We start from the raw sequence: 19,331 nt of genomic DNA on the forward strand, positions 1-19,331 counted from the left end.
AGAACATAGTGGAATAAAGTTTATTGGCTTGCTTTACAGTACAGTTGTTGCAAGGAGAATAGTCTAAAGCAATAAAAGTGCAAAAATATATTTTATGTCATTTGTTACAAAACTGATTGATTTGCATCTGTACATTATATTTGCTCAGTCTTGTTTATACTCTCAAACCGAGGAGCAAAACAAATTATTTTACTCAACTTTAGAGATACATTTTAGAAATTCATAAAACATTCAAGTTACTTTAATTGTTTACACAAAATCACTTTATGTGAGTTTAAAAACTCTAATATTGAATCAGTCAACACACTTCAACATTTCCAATAAAACTTTGGCTTTATCCTTTAAGCCAATTACAAACACCTGTCAAATTTAAACAGTTTGGAATATGTTTGTTCTAAGCATGAGTAAACAAAAGGCTTTAAAATAATGTAGCAGTGAGAGAAGTTACTCTGGTTTGCTAAGTATATTGATATCTTAACAAATTAAAAATATGGAAGGTTCTTATTTTATATTCTAGCTTATCAATGTCTGTTTTCTAACTTTCCATTGGTTTTCTTACAATTTCTACCGTTTACGTTGGTTTCTTTGTTTCTGGGGTACAGTTTTAAAATGGCACTCTCACCCAAAGCTATTTTGACCAGTCTTTTGTACCATTGCAGCAAGATGAGACAACCCTCCACCAATTATACTGCACCACTATACTAGCAAAGGTAGCTCCCTCCAACACTGTAGCACAATCATCACTTTTGAGAATTAGCAGATAAAGCAAGAAACACCAGAAATCAGTGGTGAGGAAGAGTGGGAAGTGGGTGAGTAGAAATACGTACCTACCAGAAATACATTTTCGGAGTTATAAAATGTTAACTTCCAAAACAGCACAACATCTTCTCACACAAAGCAAGAATCCCATGTTGCAAAGATGAAGGGGCCACTGAATAAGTGGCTGGTGGTCTTACAGAAACATTCCATCTCCATAATGAGCACTTTAGAAGTATATAGATTCATTGCAAAGATATAATATTCTGCATACCTGAACAGACAACACCTGTTACCAGGTGGGATCCTGACATATCATGTATATCAATTAATTAAAGTAAAAAAGAACAACATATTGACTTACACCAGGCAAAAGTAAACAAGTATGTGTAGAACTGCCACAGGAGGAAGACAATACCCACTTAAGAAATACACAGCTATGTTGTGCAAATAAAGAATGACAGATATATTGGGAGTTGTACACATACCAGTCTGAATGATCTCCTCCAAAAGATGAAGGTTGCAAAGAGCTAAAGACAAATGTATGTTTAAAAAAAAACATGATTCAGACAGCAACTGTCCATGAACATGTCAAAATATGTCATTTGTCCAAGTTTACCAAGCCAACCAGTGAGCATAATAGGTGAAAAAATTCACAGGAAACAGAAGAATTCCATAAAACAAAGAGACAGGAATGAAAACCACATAAGGATGCAGTATGAATATAGCAGATAACAAACTGGACAAAGACAATTTGGATCCAAATGGAAGAAAAGGGAAATAAAGGAATGAGAGAGGAGGCTTAACAACCTTCCAAGGCAGCCAATTACCTGGGAAAAAAGGATTGATCCAGATAGCAGATAACACAAAAAGAATCGTAAAGGATGTGGTAAACAATAAAGGCACAAATATCTGAATGACAATAAACCACCTGCCAAGAGAGGGGAGGAAATAAGTCTTAAAGGAAATGGTATAAGAAACACATTGCAGATGGTTCAAAGGGAGAACTGGACAGGGCATGACTCAAAAAAGAAGAAAAATAAATAAAGGAAAGAAGGCATTCTAGAAGTGGGAGAAAGGGAGGGGTTTAACAGGGTGACTAAAAAAAAGAGCAACAGTTGAAAGAGACAAACCCTGAACAAACACCCAGTTGAAGACCTGGAGTAGATGAGGAACAGAAGGAAGGTATAGACAGAAACCATAGTCAACAGAACAAAATCAGAAGTATGATTCTGACATGTATACAAGGAGGCCTGCAAATGGCACAGACAGGGAAAGGTAGTACACAAGAGTTGAGTCCCAGAGCTGAGATAAGGAACCAGACACAAATCACACATGAAGCTGAAGTACAGTGATGTTGATATAAAAAATGTCCAACTGTAGTTATAAGAGGAGTGATCAGGATAGAGAGAAGGGTAGAGGCTGTATCTCCAGTAAGCGTCAGAGCAGAGGGAACCTTGTCTGAGCTGCCCAATGTAGTCAGACAGAAAATGAGCTGGGTATGCCAACTGTGCATAGGCCAATTGATGAACTTGAAGAATACTGGACAAAACCAATATGTCGGATTAAATAATGGAACAGACAATAAGATGTGTCCCAAAAACTACAAGGTTATTTAAATAAAAATCAAAGATAATTTAGATGAAAGTTCTAACTGATAAGTTTGAAATTTAATATTGTTCTTTCACATAATAAAAAAAAAATTAAGAAAAAAAAGACCACGTAATTAATACCAATAAAAGGTTAAAACAATAAGTACATAAATTCCAATAAATTTTATGGGGAAAAAAAAACATCTTTAAAGACAAGCAGTGCAGAAGACAGAAATGAGTCTGTACTCATGGGAATTACTGTGCATGGAAGATGTTTCAACCTTACTACTATGGAAGACTGTAGTCTAATAATTATTATATCATAGAGTGCCAAAATACATGTAGAGACAGCAACTTCGTTCAATACTTGTAGCATGCAAAGGAATTTACCAGGTTGTGTGTGCAAAGTAATTGTGTGATACAGAGAAATGTGTAGCTTTTCTGAACATTGCATTCTTATGAACAAGAATACTCTAACAGTTACTTGCATATAGAATTGCTACTGTCATGGTAGACTAAATAAAAAAAAAAACATCAAAGTTTCAGATCTAGTATTCAATTTCAATTTCTATCATATTCTTTATCAGTTTTAAATACTTTTTAGAGAAATAACTGCTTCTAAAGGATTTTCAAAAATCATAATTAAATACAATTACATGCATGAATATAAGTACATTCAAAGAATGATGGGAGTAATGACAAACCACTTCTCACCTTAGGACCCTCATTTAGCCAGCAATATTCCTCAGGGTTTTCCAAAAACTTGTCTTCCTGTTCCTTAGAGTTAAAAAAATACAGGAAATCTTGATATGTAGCTCTCAACTCTGACTCTCCTTGACATAGAACAAACTTCTCCCTCAATGTAACAGGACAGAACAGTTTGATAGGACCAACTGAGCATCCTAGATTAAAGGTAATATATAACACTCTTTGAAATCACATACTAAAAATAATACTGTATACTTTAATATTTATAATAATGTTGTGCACACACAATTCTATGTATGCTACTTCTTAAAATTATTTTTAAAAAGGTGCAACAAAAAACAGGAAAAATATAATCACTTTCACTAAAATAAACTCTTAAAATCATTACTAAAAAAACAAAAAAGATGTAGAGCTGATAAATGATAGACTTAAAAGACATTCTGGACAGACACAAGAAATAAAGAATTCTACAAAGTCAGGAGTTAATCTAACTATTAATTTCATGAAATAGTAAGTCTAGGCCTAATGTTCCTTACTGTCTGATCTGTGGTTCAATGCAAGTCCATAGCCATTTTTTTGTGTTCTACTTAAACATCCAGTGAAAAAAAAATCTTATGAAATATTTTATTTTTTAGAATAGCTATAACTTACAAGTTGTTAACAAAAAGTGGCAAGTTTTGTCTCCCTTCTAAGTTAATTGTAAAATAAGAGAACCTCATAACTTTCACTTGAAATGGTTCTTGAAAAAGTTGAATTAATTAAGAAACATCGCAGGCCTATATATATTATATATACACTTTTGATGATCTATATAAACTTTACATTTTTTTTTTCTGTCCAAGTGCAAATCTACACAAAGGCTATCTCTGCTAGCCATCCCTAATTTAGCAGTGTCAGATCAGAGAGAAGGTAGCTATTCATCACCACTCACCACCAGCTATTGGGCTACTCTTTTACCAATAAATAGTGAAATTGGTCATCACATTATAATGCTCTATAGTGTAGCAATACACTAATGCAAGAGGTTCACAGAAAAACTTAAACATCTTAAAACTTAATATTTCCAGATACAGGTTTATCTCTGAGATGCTTTACTTCTTAACTTGTATTTCAACTTTTTCTTGCAATCCATAAGCCTACATAATGTATACTGTCATTAAATGCATCTAACATTTTATTAAAAACATGGCTGATCAAAACACAATGCATTTTGCTTACTCCCTCACCACACAATAACAGGGGTTTAAGTTGCAGTTTCTAATTAGTTTATAAAAAGTATACATCTACTGTTTATCAAAACTTATATTGAATATCCAGTGCTAAAAACATCAATATATACTTCCAGAATTAAAAACAAAAAATGTCATTAAAGCCATTTATTCTGTGTTTCAGAACTTAAATCTTTTCCACAAATTAACATTTATTAATGAAACAAATATAATCATAACTACATTACTAACCAGCCTGTTTCCTCAAGACATTAAAATTCAAGAGCACAATGTTACCACAAACTTATATAATTATTCTCAAGCATTGTTTCGGTGGTTTTTAAGCAATTCATCCACTTATAAACAAACTTACAGTCAAGAAGATACCACCACCACCATCATCAGAGCTAGAATTTTCTAAACTTTCATCTTTAACTTCAACCACCTTAGCTTTGTAATCAAAAGTTTCTGTACATGAAACAATAAATGCAAAGTTAATATATGGTATACTGAACAAATTATATGTTCACGGTTACTGTATATGTGGCACTCGACATAATTTACATGTACAAGTGTATATATTTTTATTGATATAAGAAGAAAATTGAATCAGTACACTTTGAAGCCTTTTCTGTTTAACAGCACATCACTTAATCATAAAAACTTCACAACTAAAGCCACAAATTTTATAAATTAAAACAAAAAAATTATAAATACAAATTTATGACCAACTTGAAAATACTTGAAAACATTTGCTTTTTTCAAAAACAACCAAGTATAATGGACAATCTCTCTGTGAATAAATGCTGATAAATCCTCCAATGACCTGTGACCTGAAGTATGGCATCAGATGAATGAGATGAACTTGAAGAGGAAAGCATATTGAAAGCATTTATTAACTAATGTTTTGCCACCAAATCTCTTGCTTGCTTGTTTAGTATCAAGCATAAATTCCAAAGTTAATGCTTTCAATATGAAATTGAAAAATTCTTGAAAATAAATGATTTAAAGTGTAGGTTAAATTAAGGTAAACCACTCTGTAGCAGCACTGAAATAAAACAAAGACACCTGAACTTAAGCACTGCCAAATGAGAATGATGGTTCAATAGTAGTGCACAGAAGGAGTCACATGCATCTTATGATTGCAGCAGTTTCCTATTGATTAATCTGCATGATGAAAAGAGGTACAGAGAGTTTGTGGCATACATTATAAAAAAGCTCACATATAGAAAGTAGCATAAAACAGGAAACGTTAATATTGTGATAGGAGGGAAATATCATATTTCTACTTGGTTTCCACAATCCAACTGGTGTACAAGCACAATGGATTCCCAGGAACTATTTCAACAGTCAGATCACACAAATACCCATAGGCACTTAATCTTGTGATTTGAAACCCATTATGTTTGTATATAGAACAAGACAAACAACACTTTCATTCTGTATCTGTTTGAGGTTTGAGATGGTTGAATGTAAGAATTGAAGTATCGATTCCAGATGGAGATCCTTCTTGATTATGTTGTGTACTGTTGTCCGAGGTATGTAGACAGCTTCTGCCACTGACCTTTATATTCATAGATTTTCACATTATAGGATGTTACACATTGCTTACTGTAGCTTGGATATATTTTGTTAGAGGTATTTTTCGGGGTGGTCCTGGTGTAACAAGTTGATCCATATTCCTCTGTTATTGTTTTTTTCAGCAGCATGAATAAAATGGATATCCTTGGAAATAAAAAGTCTCTGTTCTGAACACATCTTTAAGATATGAATGTAAGAACATTTTGTATTGGAAAGGGTTATCACAAATATTTCCAAAAAGTGATCAATTTTCAATGACACTACACTATCTACCAAACACAAAACAATATCAAAATGTAATTCTGAAGGAGCCATTTGATTGTGATTTTATATCAGCTGAGGTTTTCATGTAAGTGGAATATTCAAAATTGTTTTAATATAATATATTCAGCCTTCTGTAATTCCATCATTGAATGTTTTACTTCCATAGCATAAAAAGATCAGAAATGGAGTGACACACTCTCCAGTTGGAGTTACAGACCATGTTCTCTAAAAGAACTTTTATGTCACTCTAAAACATCTCCAAAGAAAGCACAAAACAAAATATATACATCATTCCTTCTCCTTTAACAAAAGTAAGACTGAAATATATCCTGTATTAGGTATAATGTGTGTGTGTTTTATTATAGCAAAGTCACATTGGGCTATCTGCTGAGGCCACAGAGGGTAGTCAAAACACTGATTTTAAATTTGTAAATCCATAGACTTACCGCTGTACCAGCAGAGGATATAAAGTATAATACCACAATAATCTGGTTTACTAGAAGAATCTTATAAAAAGTAGTTTTTTAAACAGACTGTCTATTTTTATCACAGAAAGACAGAATAAAAAGAAGTCTAACTGTCAAAAATAATAGTGTTGGGCTTTTTTAATATGTGCTTTATGCTACCAGGGATTTATTTTAAGATATGTCAAAAGTTAATAAAAGACTTAATAGGTAAATTTTGACATTAATACTTCTATGGATTCTTAAAATTTCCAAATGATAATATAATGTATATGCATATCTATAACATTCCATAATAACAAGAAAGCCCACTTGTAGAGAAAGATATACACGTAAAAACGACTGGTATGGATAGAGAAATTTTTTATATAGAGGAGCGAACACCGTTTCGACCCTCTTCTGTCACTGTCAGGTTCACAAAAAAAAAACAAAAAAACATACGTGACTGATAGCTGACCACATGATTGAAGGGTGTTGTGTAATTGATTGTAGGAACGTAGAGGGCGTGCTTAGATGTTTGATTATATTTTTTAATACAGATATAAAGGTGTTCCTTTGTATTGATTTATTTTGGGCTTGAGTTGTTGCATGAGGCTTATTTAATTTTTTGAGCTACGTGAGACAAGTTATAGATGTAGCAATTAAAACTTTGTAATAAGTTATACTTCAAGGAAACAAAAGGAAGATTTTATTACTTTTCAATTTTAAAGAAAATCTTGTATGTTTTACGTTGGTTTTCTAATACCCAACATAGTAAGATAATCACAATGCAAAAGTTATTAACAACCAAATTTTGCATGTCTATTAACTTGAAACTTTCTATATGTAAAATACAAATCAGTAATAAAGTGTTGGTTTTAAATAAATAATGTATTGATAGTTATCTGCCTATATTTCAAGATATACATTTTTACTTTTATAAAGGGAGAGCAGGTATAAAATGTTTATACATGTTGGTTGACTTTTAAGATGAGAGAGAATACGTTACTTTCATTTAATGAGCCAGTTTTTGTTACCTGATCAATATATATATTCACCCCCCATACCAATAATGTCACATGTTTGATAAAATACAAATAATGAAAATAATTTTTTTCAAGAACACCTTTTTATCCAAAATTCTAACGATAAAACTAAACACTATTCTGTGTGAAGGAGGTTGAATATTGGCAAAACCTGCAATATAAAAACTTTTACTGCGTGTCTGTAGTAACATTTACGTGTTTTGTCGCTGTATGAAATTTAAGATGATTATTTTTCAGTAATGACATCTTTTTTGTCATTCGCCCATACATGTTAGTTTTGTATAGGGACTGGAATATTATCAATGTATGAACACTGACTCCCACTTCAGACGTGGAACTTTGCAAATCTTTCAAAATAGCTATTATATTCACAATGATATCCCTAACCACTTTCATGTTTGCCCATCTGCATAGTTTAAAATGGCTGTTTAATCTGGGTGGTATGAAGCACATTCAACTTCTTGATGATGGAGTTCATCGTACTCAAAGGGATAATCAGCGACTTTTAAAAGTTATCGTAAACTCCTGATTTGTGCTTCTCTATTACCACTTTATTCCTGACTTGTTCGGGAAACCCCTTTGTTTCATGATTAGTTTGTCGCATCACTCTGTGAGTTGTGGCTTGAAAAGATGCATTAATTTTGAAATCACGTTAAACCACTTTTATTCCTCACAGACAGAGACCATTACATTAATTTTGTGACCTTTGAAACTAATCTTTTGCGCCTGAACTGAGGCCCGGCATGGCCAAGCGTCGTAATCTGAGGGTCGCGGGTTCGCATCCCCGTCGCGCCAAACATGCTCGCCCTTTCAGCCAAGGGGGCGTTATAATGTGACGGTCAATCCCACTATTCGTTGGTAAAAGAGTAGTCCAAGAGTTGGCGGTGGGTGGTGATGACTAGCTCCCTTCCCTCTAGTCTTACACTGCTAAATTAGGGACGGTTAGCACAGATAGCCCTCGTGTAGCTTTGTGCGAAATTCAAAAACAAACAAACAAACAGCACCTGAACTGATTTAGGGTGCTATAGCAAAATAGTTGAATATTTCTCCAATTGAAAATATTTCCAATTTTCTTTGAAAAAACTAAATAACGTACGTAATATCAACGTTTTTTGTTTTTAGCTTTCTCGGTTTGAAGTAGATTGTGTAGATCCTAAATGTAAAGTTTCAATTGAAAATTTTGTGATTGTAAATAACTTCAGTCGACAACAATATGTGGAAAATGGCTGAATGGTAAATGCTTTTCCAAGGCACTGTAATTTTCAAGTGCATTATTTCATAATTATTATTAGGTACACCTGCTCTTTAACGCAAATAGCGAATCATGCGGCTGTAACTCAATATATATAAAGTATGCAGACATGGTCAAGAAGTTCAGTTGTTTTTCGACCAAACATTAGAATGGGGAACACTCATGATATATTTACCACTTTGAGCGTGAAATAATTGTTGATGCCAGAAGTGGTGATTCCAGCATCTCAGAAACTGCTGATCTGTGATTTTTGCTCGCTACAGACTCGAGAGTGAACACAGAATGGGGCAAAAACATTCAGTGAGCGGCAGTTCTGTAGGCAAAACCATTTTGTTATTGATAAAGGTCAGAGAAGAATAGCCAGACTCGTTCAAACTGACAGGAAGGCCACAGGTACGCAAATAACCACATTTTACAACAGCGATATGCAAAAGGGCATCTCTGAATGTACGACGCGTCTACTTTTGAAGTGGATGGGCTACATCAGCAGAAGACTACACCGGGTTTCATTCCTGTCAGGTAAGAAACAGGAAGTTAAGACTACAGCAAGCACAGAATCACCAAAACTGGATGATTGAACATTGGAGAACGTCGCCTTGCCTGAAGAATCTCAATTTTTGCTGCGACATGCATATGGTATGGTCAAAATTTGATGTAAATAGCATGGATCCATCCAAGCCTGCGTCAACAGTACATACTGGTAGTGGTGATATAATGGTATGGGAAATGCTATCTTGGTACTCATAAGCCTCCTTAATACTAATTGAGCATCATATGAATGCCACAGCGTTCCTAAGTATTGTTTCTGACTGTGGTCATAAAGGGATGCACACATTGCCGTTTTCCAATGGCTACTTCCAGTAGGATAATGCGTCATGTCACAAAGCACGCATCATCTTAAGCTGGTTCCACGAACGTAACAATGACTTCAATGTACTCCAATGGCGTGCACAGTTCTCAATCCAATAGAGCACCTTTGGGATGAGGTGGAACAAGCGGTTCCCAGCATGAATGTGTGGCCGACAAATCTGCAGGAACTACGTGATGCTATCGAGTCAGCATGGACCAAAATTCCTGAGAAACGTTTCCAGCACCTTGTTGAATCCATGCTGAGAATAATTCAAGCTGTTCTGGAAGCAAAAGGGGGTCCTATCCAGCACTAGATAGGTGTACTTAATAAAGTGGCCACTGAGTGTATACTGATCAATACTTGTAATTGGAGCAACGACAAAGAAGTTACACAGTATATCTTACAGAACATATATAAACACTAGTTGTTAGTTTCTAATAATGTTGTAGATTTAATGTAGGTTGAACAACATAGCATCACTATAGTCATTAAAAACGTTTTGTCACTAATCGAAATCCATTAAACAACTCCGACAGTGAAACTTTAGAGGAGTTGGCGATGGGTGGTGATGACTAGCTGCCTTCCCTCTAGTCTTACACTACTAATTTAGGGACGACTCGGTGCAGCGGGCTAACAACCTACTCACTTAAATACCTGTTGAAGAATTCGCATGCGATTGCGGCCCTATGTTCCTTGATGGAATCTAATGGTGAATGGATGATGATGAATTTATATCTGGGTGAAATTGCTACAACACCTATTACTGTTTAGGCGTTTAGCCAGTAATTAAAATAGAACAATATTAAATGTAATGCAGTGAAAACAATATATTAAAAACTATTAGGAAACACTTAAATACACGCCAGGAAGCAATAGATCAAGTTAAGCCTCTTGCGTAAGCTGAAGCAACTGGAAAAATAATGTGTGATATGTCTATGTGTGTGTATAAACGTTATCCTTTATGAGTGCTATTAATAACTAGCTATGATAATGAAAAGTAATTGTTTAATTTCAGTTCTATCGTAATGTTTGTTTTATATTAAGTTCATTGTTTTATAATGCTGATTTAATTGCGTGTTGACAATTAATGAAATCAAACATAAAGTATTACTCTTGTTTATTTATATATCGTCAATTATAAATGTATTTGAAAAAATTTAAATAGACCTTGTTTGTTTGTTTTGGAATTTCGCACAAAGCTACTCGAGGGCTATCTGTGCTAGCCGTCCCTAATTTAGCAGTGTAAGTCTAGAGGGAAGGCAGCTAGTCATCACCACCCACCGCCAACTCTTGGGCTACTCTTTTACCAACGAATAGTGGGATTGACCGTCACATTATATACCCCCACGGCTGGGAAGGCGAGCATGTTTAGCGCGACGCAGGCGCGAACCCGCGACCCTCGGATTACGAGTCGCACGCCTTACGCGCTTGGCCATGCCAGGCCTTTAAATAGACCTAGCACAGGTAGAAGGATAGAGCGGTTGACTCACAATCTTCGTGTCGCGAGTTTGAATGCTCATCCCATTAAACATGCTTGCCCTTTCAGCTGTAGCGACGTTTTAAGTTATAGTTAATCCTACTATTTATTGGTAAAAGAGTATCCTAAGAGATGGTGGTAGGTGCTGATGTTTAGTTGCCTTCCATTTAGTTTTCCACTGCTAGATTACGGATGGCTAGCTCAGATAACTTTCGTGTTGCTGTGCGTGAAATTCAAAACCAAATACTCTTTCTTTTTTTTAATTTAATAAAGGCTCAAAAAATGTCCAGAAACAAATTTGATTTCTGATTATGTTTGATGCCTAGGCATGTTGACATAAAGCTTAAAAGATAAAAATTGCATTAGATATTGGCTTAATGGTAAATAATGATGAATGATGGGCATTTTTCTAATTGAAAAAATGTGACTCCTTAGGAGTTTTTGGTTTGTTTTGGGACTTGTGCTATTTGTTATTTAGCATTTAATTTCAATAATTTTTTACTTTCATCGATAATAATTCTTCATGTGCTGGAGTTAATAAGAATGACTATAAATTATAATATTGAGATTGTTTCTCCAACTTAGACTGAAAAGATTTTGATAATAGTAATAATGGGTCAATTTTGTTTTTTTTTCTTTTGCTGAGTGTCCTGATAGAAGTGAGGATTATTGTACTGTGAGTATACTTTATGGTCTTTTAATTCTCATGTGTTACTCGTATTAAAAAAAAAAAAAGAAGATATTTTTAACTGCAGGCATTTGTGGATGTTTTAAGAGTTGGTATAGTATGTATTTTTATGATATATATAAATTGGGAGATTGACAGGCTTAGAAAGTACTTTTGAACTTTAAAATCTAACTAAAATATGGAGATATTTAAAGAATTTAAAAGTGACTTGCCTATTATGGTAAAAGAATAGTTGGTCTTATCAAACAAAGAGGGAATTCTGTTTTCACAAATTATTGGAATCTTGGAGCTGAGATTCTATATAAAATTTAACAAAGTTTCTTGAAAACTTGCAGTTAGTAATGATAGTCTCAGTGATTTTTTCCTGCTATTCCAATGTATTACTAATATTTTAAAAACTTTTTCACTTGTAAGTCGCTGACCTTCACTACTATTGAAGACAACTTATTCCAGAACCAACCACACTGTTAAAAAAATAAAAATTTCTCAATGCAGCCCTAGCCTTCCTTTTTCCAAATCTCACATTTGTATTCTTTCATCCTGTTGAGAGTAGTGCGCAAGGATGAGTAGATTTTATTCTGTCATTTGATAATATTGCAAATTTTAATAAAATCACCTCTTTCTCTTCTTTTGAGATCTTAAATTATCTTCGTAAGATAACCCTTTCTTACATAGAATCATCTTAGCAGCCCTCTGAATCTTCTCTGAGAAGTCAGTATCTTGTCTTAGGTAAAGAAACCAAAAATGTGCACAATATTTTAAGTGAAGCCTAATTAGTGATATTTATGTGGTGATAGTTTCTACTATGAAGTTGTGACAAGTATATTAACTTTATTACCAGCAATAGAGCAGTATCACTATACCAAAGTACTTGTATTCATTCATCGTTGAGTGGCATGGAAAGGAAGTCATACCAAGAGAGATTAAAATCTCTGAAATTATTAAGAAAAAGAAAAAGGTATCTGATTGAGGTGTTTCAGATTGATAATATTATTTCTTGACACTTGTGTATAACGTTAAAATAATAAATAACACATAACTTTAGAATAGGTATACAGTTAAAAACATTTTAATTAAGGCCAATTTATGACTACTATGTGTGTTTCAATATTTTCATATGTTATTTTCAGTCCAAATTTTGTTTGTGAAAGAAACATATACAAGTATAACAAACTCTAAACTGCTGCAGATTGTATGACATTAGAAAAGTGTTCAGCTTAAAGTGATACATTGAAATTTGGCATCTTTCTAATCAGTGAATTTTCCATAACTTTAATCCATGTAAACTTGTTCTCTAACAATGGATATGAACTCTATTTAGGTTACATTACATTGTGCATTTATCTACTATCCAGAATGTTATTTGGGAGTTTCTCTTTTGGATTACTGTGAAATCAGTTCTTAATTTAGAAATGAAAGCTTCCTGTTTACAATTGTATGATTTTTTTTTCTTAAACAATTACTTATTTGTCAAAAATTGTAGTCATCAGAAGTATCAGGACCAATCTCACTTAAAATAAGTGTTCATATTTGATGTGATAAATTTGTCAGTGATATTTATTGATCAACATTTTTACTAAGTCATATGAGAATATCAGTTATAAAACCTGGCTTTTCAGCCAAAAATCTATTATGATATTCATTATGAAAAAATAATTTTTTTTGCTTGTTTTATTTTCAGTATCACACCAAATTTTAAAGAGCTATAATTTGAAATATAAAATATTACAGGAAAGAGAGTTTTAATTAAGTTAATTTGAAATCCTGCATTTTTGTGATGTACACATAAATTATGAAACACAGTACTTAACATTGTAAAATGTTATTGCTTATTGCAGTGGTTAGTATAATTGTATTATATGATAGATCACTCAACACTGTATAATTGTATTACTTACTTGCTTCATATATTTAAAGAGTGTGTGGATTGAAGACTGATTATGGTGTTTTGTTAAGAAGAACCTGCTTTTCTTATCTGTGGAAAGCCTGGAAGTGGAAAATCTACCCTGACTAAGAAACTACATAAAGAATGTAACTGCATTCATATTAATGATACAGTATATTTTTTGGAAAGTAATGGCCCACAAACACTGTACTTTATATAAACCACACAGAATGTACATTTGGTGTTTGCACATTTGAAAACCAGTACCACAGATTTAAGCAAAAGCTTACTTATGATATTATATCCAAAACTAATCAATGTGTGTGTATTATATACAAAATAGAAAAGAATACCAGCAGATAAAGACAGTAGAAGATTTCTAAACCAGATCTTCATGTATGTGGAAAAAAAAAGTAAGAAACATATAACCTGGATAAAATTAATATTAAGTATTCTAAATAAATTAATCAAAATTCTTAAAAAGAAAAAAACAAACTGAATAAATTAATAAAAAGGATGATAAAGAAAATAATTTGATAGCAAGAAATGATCTGACCTGAAAAATTATTTATAATCTGTAACTACTAAAGAATTACCTAAACTATGTTTTATTGCTTGCATTAGATAATTTAAGTCTTAAATGTATGCTAACACTATTACTATACAAGAAATAGCATTTTTTTAATACAAATGTTTTTATCACATTTGAATCAACTAAGTATATTTTAGTGATTTCTAAGTCGTAATTGCTAAAGTCTTTTGATTAGAATTATTTTGAATTATGTGTAATTAACTAATGCAGTATCATAATTTAACAGCACACTTGACTCAACCTTAGGTCCAGTTCTGTAAGGTATATATGTCATGTTCAGAAATTTAATTTCAGTCTACTTTTTTGCTCTGCATACTTTCCACTTGGTGTCTCAGCAACCTAATTTAATTGTTAATGTTTAATCATATAGGGATTTAACAGTTCTACTGAGCTTGACGAGTCTGAGTGCTTTGTTTTACACTTAATGTTTGTTTTTGAGCAGGTAATGCTCGTATGAATGAACAACAATAAACTACATATACCAGACTTGAACATTCTAAGGATATAATATGAAAATAATAGTGCCTCACTTGTACAATGAAAGATATATATAAACTCAGAGACAGTTAAATCTGAAAAGATGCCTAATGTAATAACTTGTGGATAGTTAAAATAATCACAAATTGATATGTCACAAAATTAAGCACTATAGTATTGAATTCTGATAGTCTATATATAACATTGGGCTTTAAAGTACTCTTGACTCCGTGTAATGATGAAGTCTAGGAGTACTATCTTAGAAGTAAAAGATGTATAAATTATCTTGTATTTCAAATATACATATTACATTCCTTTTCTTCTATTTAATGTATTAATAATACTTTTAGTTTTACATATACATTATTTTCATTAATGTTAAACACTGATCAAAATATGCTGCCTGCATAGGTTAGAACTAAAAATTAACCGAGTTAAGAACATAGCTAATTTAATATAATGTTCATGTGTTCTTACTTATAATGATTCAAATACATTATTTCATCTGTTGGGTATGTGTGTTGTTTACTCATAGATTACATGGTATGATCCATCAAAGTAGTTTAAATCTTTGGGTTAGATGATTTACAGTGTGTCACTTGTGGGTTTTCTACTTTTAGTAATATAGATATTTTCAAAATTATTGATTATTTACTTTCCAAACTATCATGGTGGCAACAGAAAGTTACTAACATTGTCTTTTTCAAGTTGCTTTGCTCTTTATTCTTTCTGGTAGAAAACATCTTTGCTTACTGTGATGTTTCAGTATTACATATAGAATCATGGCTAGATGGGTTAGCATTGAAATATCCCTGGGTGGCCAATTTTTACATTTTTTTTTTATAATTTGACAGCTAACTAAAGGTTTCAGGAAGTATAGGTCACAAGTTTATCCCATCCACTGAACAAAGAATGCAAGCTAACATCCTAAATCCAAGTGTGCTTTCTTAGTTCAGTTCTCCATTAGTTAACCTGCTTTTTTTCTGGAAAAATCTTCATGTTTGGTATTGAGCATTTGTTCTTGAGAGTGAGAAAGTGACAAGACCAACTGTTAATGTCAACTTGTCCATGGTAAATATGCTCACTGGTTTTCTTTTTATTGTTTAGATAAAGATTCTTTTCATTCAAGATGTGCCTAGATTTGTCATTTATATACTAAAGAGAACATACTGTTTATTTGTTTCTATCATAAAAAAAACATTTGTACATTTCCTGGGTGAACACTACCATTATTACAGAATAGTCTGATGCTTGTTGAGAACTTGATCCCATTGATGAATAGCACAAGAAATGCTGGATATGCTGACACTACCTGCCTGCAACATGTATCAAATTTGAAATACTTAGTGCCTTTTCAGCAGGATGCCAAAAAGCTCAAGATCTGTTGGAAGATGTATTTTTATGCAGTGTAGGAAAATGATGTTGTCATTGTTGTGACAGTCAAGGGTTGAAATTAATGTAGTCAGTTGACCAATGATTCAAATAGATACAACTTTTCAAGCCAAGACTTTTAAGCATTTGTAATTAATCTTTATGGATAAACCTTAAAAAGTCGATTCCTTATCATGCCTTTCAAAGTCACATAGGGCTGGTGCTTTTGAACTCCAGTAACAAATGGCACAAGCAAATGAAATGGGTCCTATTCACCTGGATAGAATGATAGTCCATTGTAGGTTAACTTCTAGCTGGGTAAAATGGAACAGGTGGGGTAAAGTGTCTTGTTCTAAGATACAGCAGCATGGCCAGCCTTGTAGTCACAATCTGACTCTAAGTTTAAAATACAAAACCGTTAAGTCACACCACTATTAGTATTTTATTTAAATTTGTTGTTTTCACATAACATCTTGCATTGCCTAGTCTGTGCTACATGCTCTAAAACATATTGCTACTTACATGTTATGACATCCTAGTGCATCAACATACTTCAGAAGGGTAACTTCCAATTAAATAGTATTGGAATGCAAAATATTTCAATACAAAAATACAATATTTTATAAATTCCCATAATAACCATATTTCTCTAAGAATGTTTGTAAGAACTGAAAAGACTAATGAGTGATTTAAGACCAGTTATTTATATATTTTTGAACCCCATTGTGTACACACTTAAATGTTTAATTTTGATATATGCTAAAGTGATCATAAAAAATGATTTTTGAGAGATGGAGATGTTTAGTAAACTGTACTTTTTATTTTAAAATAATTTTCTCTGTTATACTAATTTCTCTTGCTGTTGAAGTGCTCAGGTCAGAAATATCAAAGGGAATCCAAGATAAAGATTTGATTAAATTATTCCAGAGAAGTGATGTGTCCGAAAAACATGTTTTACCTCTAATAAGTGATGATAGGAAAACTTACTTGTAGAGAAAAATATATACGTAAAACGGCTGGTTTGGGTTCACTTCTCTACATAAAAAATTTCTCAACCCAAACCAGCCTTTTTTACATATACATATTTTGCCTCTTTTGAAGAAAATATCAAAAGGGTACAATGAAATGATTTTAAATTAATGACTTTATATTGGCAAAAATAAGTCTTTTTGAATGCTTTAATTATAGTCAGTAAGTCAAGTATGAGATAGAATGAACTCAGAAAGGTGTGTTGAGTTGAGTTGACTCTGACTTCAGATTAGCAAGAATAAGTCTTTCTTGTTTCAACAAGACATTTAGAAGGTTTATTATTTTGTTGTTATGATTTGTTTACATTTTTCCAGAATATTATTTGTAAGGTAAATAACATTTAAAATCATGCCATGGATAACATACATTTTGGGTGGGATGGAATTCACTTCTATGTGAACAAGGATATATATTAGAGTTCTGCCTTTTTGGAAAGAGGCACTAGGAACTTCAGGAAATATTTGTTAAAGATGATTGTTGAGTTGTAAAAGATGAAAAACGTTTTTCAGAATTTATGAAACATTTCTGAGTTTAAACTGACAAGTTTGCCCTTTGAGAAGAAAGGTCCACCTTTTGAAAGTACTTGGGTTATAGGGTTTTTATTCATTTCTGTAAAGACTTCTTGAACCTATGTGTTTTTCTAACATCACAAAATCATACAATAAATAAAAAATGTAAGAGTGCCTAGTAAATTCAAGTATATGTCATTCCTGGAAATATACTCTTCAAAAAAAGAAACGCAAAAGGCAAAATTTGAGACAAAATGTTAACAAGTTTATTCCGGGTAGTTCTGTATGATATGTGTGAAACTTTGCACATTCACTGTTGAACATCCAAAGTCTGCAAAGGCGAAGTCCACGCTCACTAGTTGAAGATTAACGTCCCTCAGCGTCAATAACGAGTATGCCTCCGTGTGCATCAATAACTGCTTGGCATCTCCTGCCCATGGAAGCGATGAGATGGAAGTGGAATGGCTGTCCACTCAGTCTGCAAAGCTGCTGCAAACTGAGGTAGAGTCTGCGGTTGAGGTTGTCGCCGTCGCAGACGTCGGTCCAACTCGTCCCAAAGATGTTCGATGGGGTTTAAATCTGGTGATCTGGAGGGCCAGGGAAGAACGTTGATGTTGTGGTGTCTCAAAAAGACAGTGGTGAGTCGGGCTGTGTGAGGACGGGCGTTGTCATGTTGAAAAACGTCGTTGACGTTCACCATGATGAGTTGCACATGGGGCCTAAGAATCTCGTCGACGTATCGTTGAGGTCTGTTCTGGCAATGTAGGCGATGGCAGCCAACATCATGACGCTGCCACCACCAAATATGTCAACTTCCTGCACACAGTTTACTGCAAAACGTTCACCTCGGCGACGATAAACACAGGTGCTTCCATCCTGCCTACGAAGCATAAAACGTGATTCATCGCTGAACCAAACATGCCTTCATCGTCGATGAGGCCATACCCGATGTGCCCGAGTCCACTGCAGCCGTGCTTGACGATGTTGCTGGGTGAGGATGACGCCTCTGACTGTACGTTGAGGTCGGATTCCTGCATCTCGTAGACGGTTGCGTACGGTCTGATCGGAAATCCTACGCAGCACTAATATGGTTGAGGCAGTAGACGTCACAGTGGTGGTCCTATCCCGAAGGTGACGTAACCGGATGTAGCGATCTTGTGCAAGCGTGGTCACACGAGGTCTGCCAGATCGTGGACGGTCACGAGTTGATCCATGTTGTTGGTGACGATTCCATAGCCTTGTGATGGTGCTTGGGTGGACATTCACAGCTCTGGCAACATCTGATCGAGATTCGCCTGCTTCTAAGCGACCAATGGCGTTGTTGCGTTGTGCTTCAGTCAGTCTTGGCGTAACTGTATTGCGTGTCGGTAGCTTAACACTGAGCTATGGAAACCGAGAACCCGTCACTTTTATAGGGATTTTGCATTTGTTCCACTTGCAGAACATGCAGATCTCTCAAACAAATTTATTGGACACGCATGCTTTTTGGCGAAAAATCCGATGTTTTCCTCCGTTTTCAAAGTGCACAACTTTTATTGTCATTTTCGTCTGACAATCAGTGCCTTAACACGTGTAACATCACATACTCTGAGCTTGTAACGTT

At 33.8% G+C, this 19,331-nt stretch overlaps 1 protein-coding gene and 1 long non-coding RNA gene across 8 annotated transcripts in view; one reads left to right on the forward strand and one right to left on the reverse strand.

Annotated features, from left to right (window-relative positions):
* Nucleotides 1–4,773, reverse strand: part of LOC143258449 (uncharacterized) — a 55,413-nt gene extending 50,640 nt beyond the window's left edge. For all 7 annotated transcript variants that reach the window (XM_076517435.1, XM_076517432.1, XM_076517436.1 and 4 more), the window contains exons 1-2: nucleotides 4,638–4,773; nucleotides 3,063–3,250 (exon numbers count right to left, since the gene is read on the reverse strand). The gene's annotated coding sequence lies outside the window, so the exon portion shown is untranslated. The remainder of the gene's footprint in view (nucleotides 1–3,062; nucleotides 3,251–4,637) is intronic.
* Nucleotides 4,774–11,373: 6,600 nt separating this feature from the next.
* On the forward strand, nucleotides 11,374–16,600 carry LOC143224091 (uncharacterized). The gene is made up of 3 exons (XR_013013203.1): nucleotides 11,374–11,853; nucleotides 14,094–14,163; nucleotides 16,058–16,600. It is a non-coding gene; the product is annotated as an uncharacterized LOC143224091 (long non-coding RNA).
* The last annotated feature ends 2,731 nt before the right edge of the window (nucleotides 16,601–19,331 follow it).

The sequence above is a fragment of the Tachypleus tridentatus genome, chromosome 8 (assembly GCF_004210375.1).
Source record: "Tachypleus tridentatus isolate NWPU-2018 chromosome 8, ASM421037v1, whole genome shotgun sequence".
NCBI classification, from domain to species: domain Eukaryota; kingdom Metazoa; phylum Arthropoda; class Merostomata; order Xiphosura; family Limulidae; genus Tachypleus; species Tachypleus tridentatus.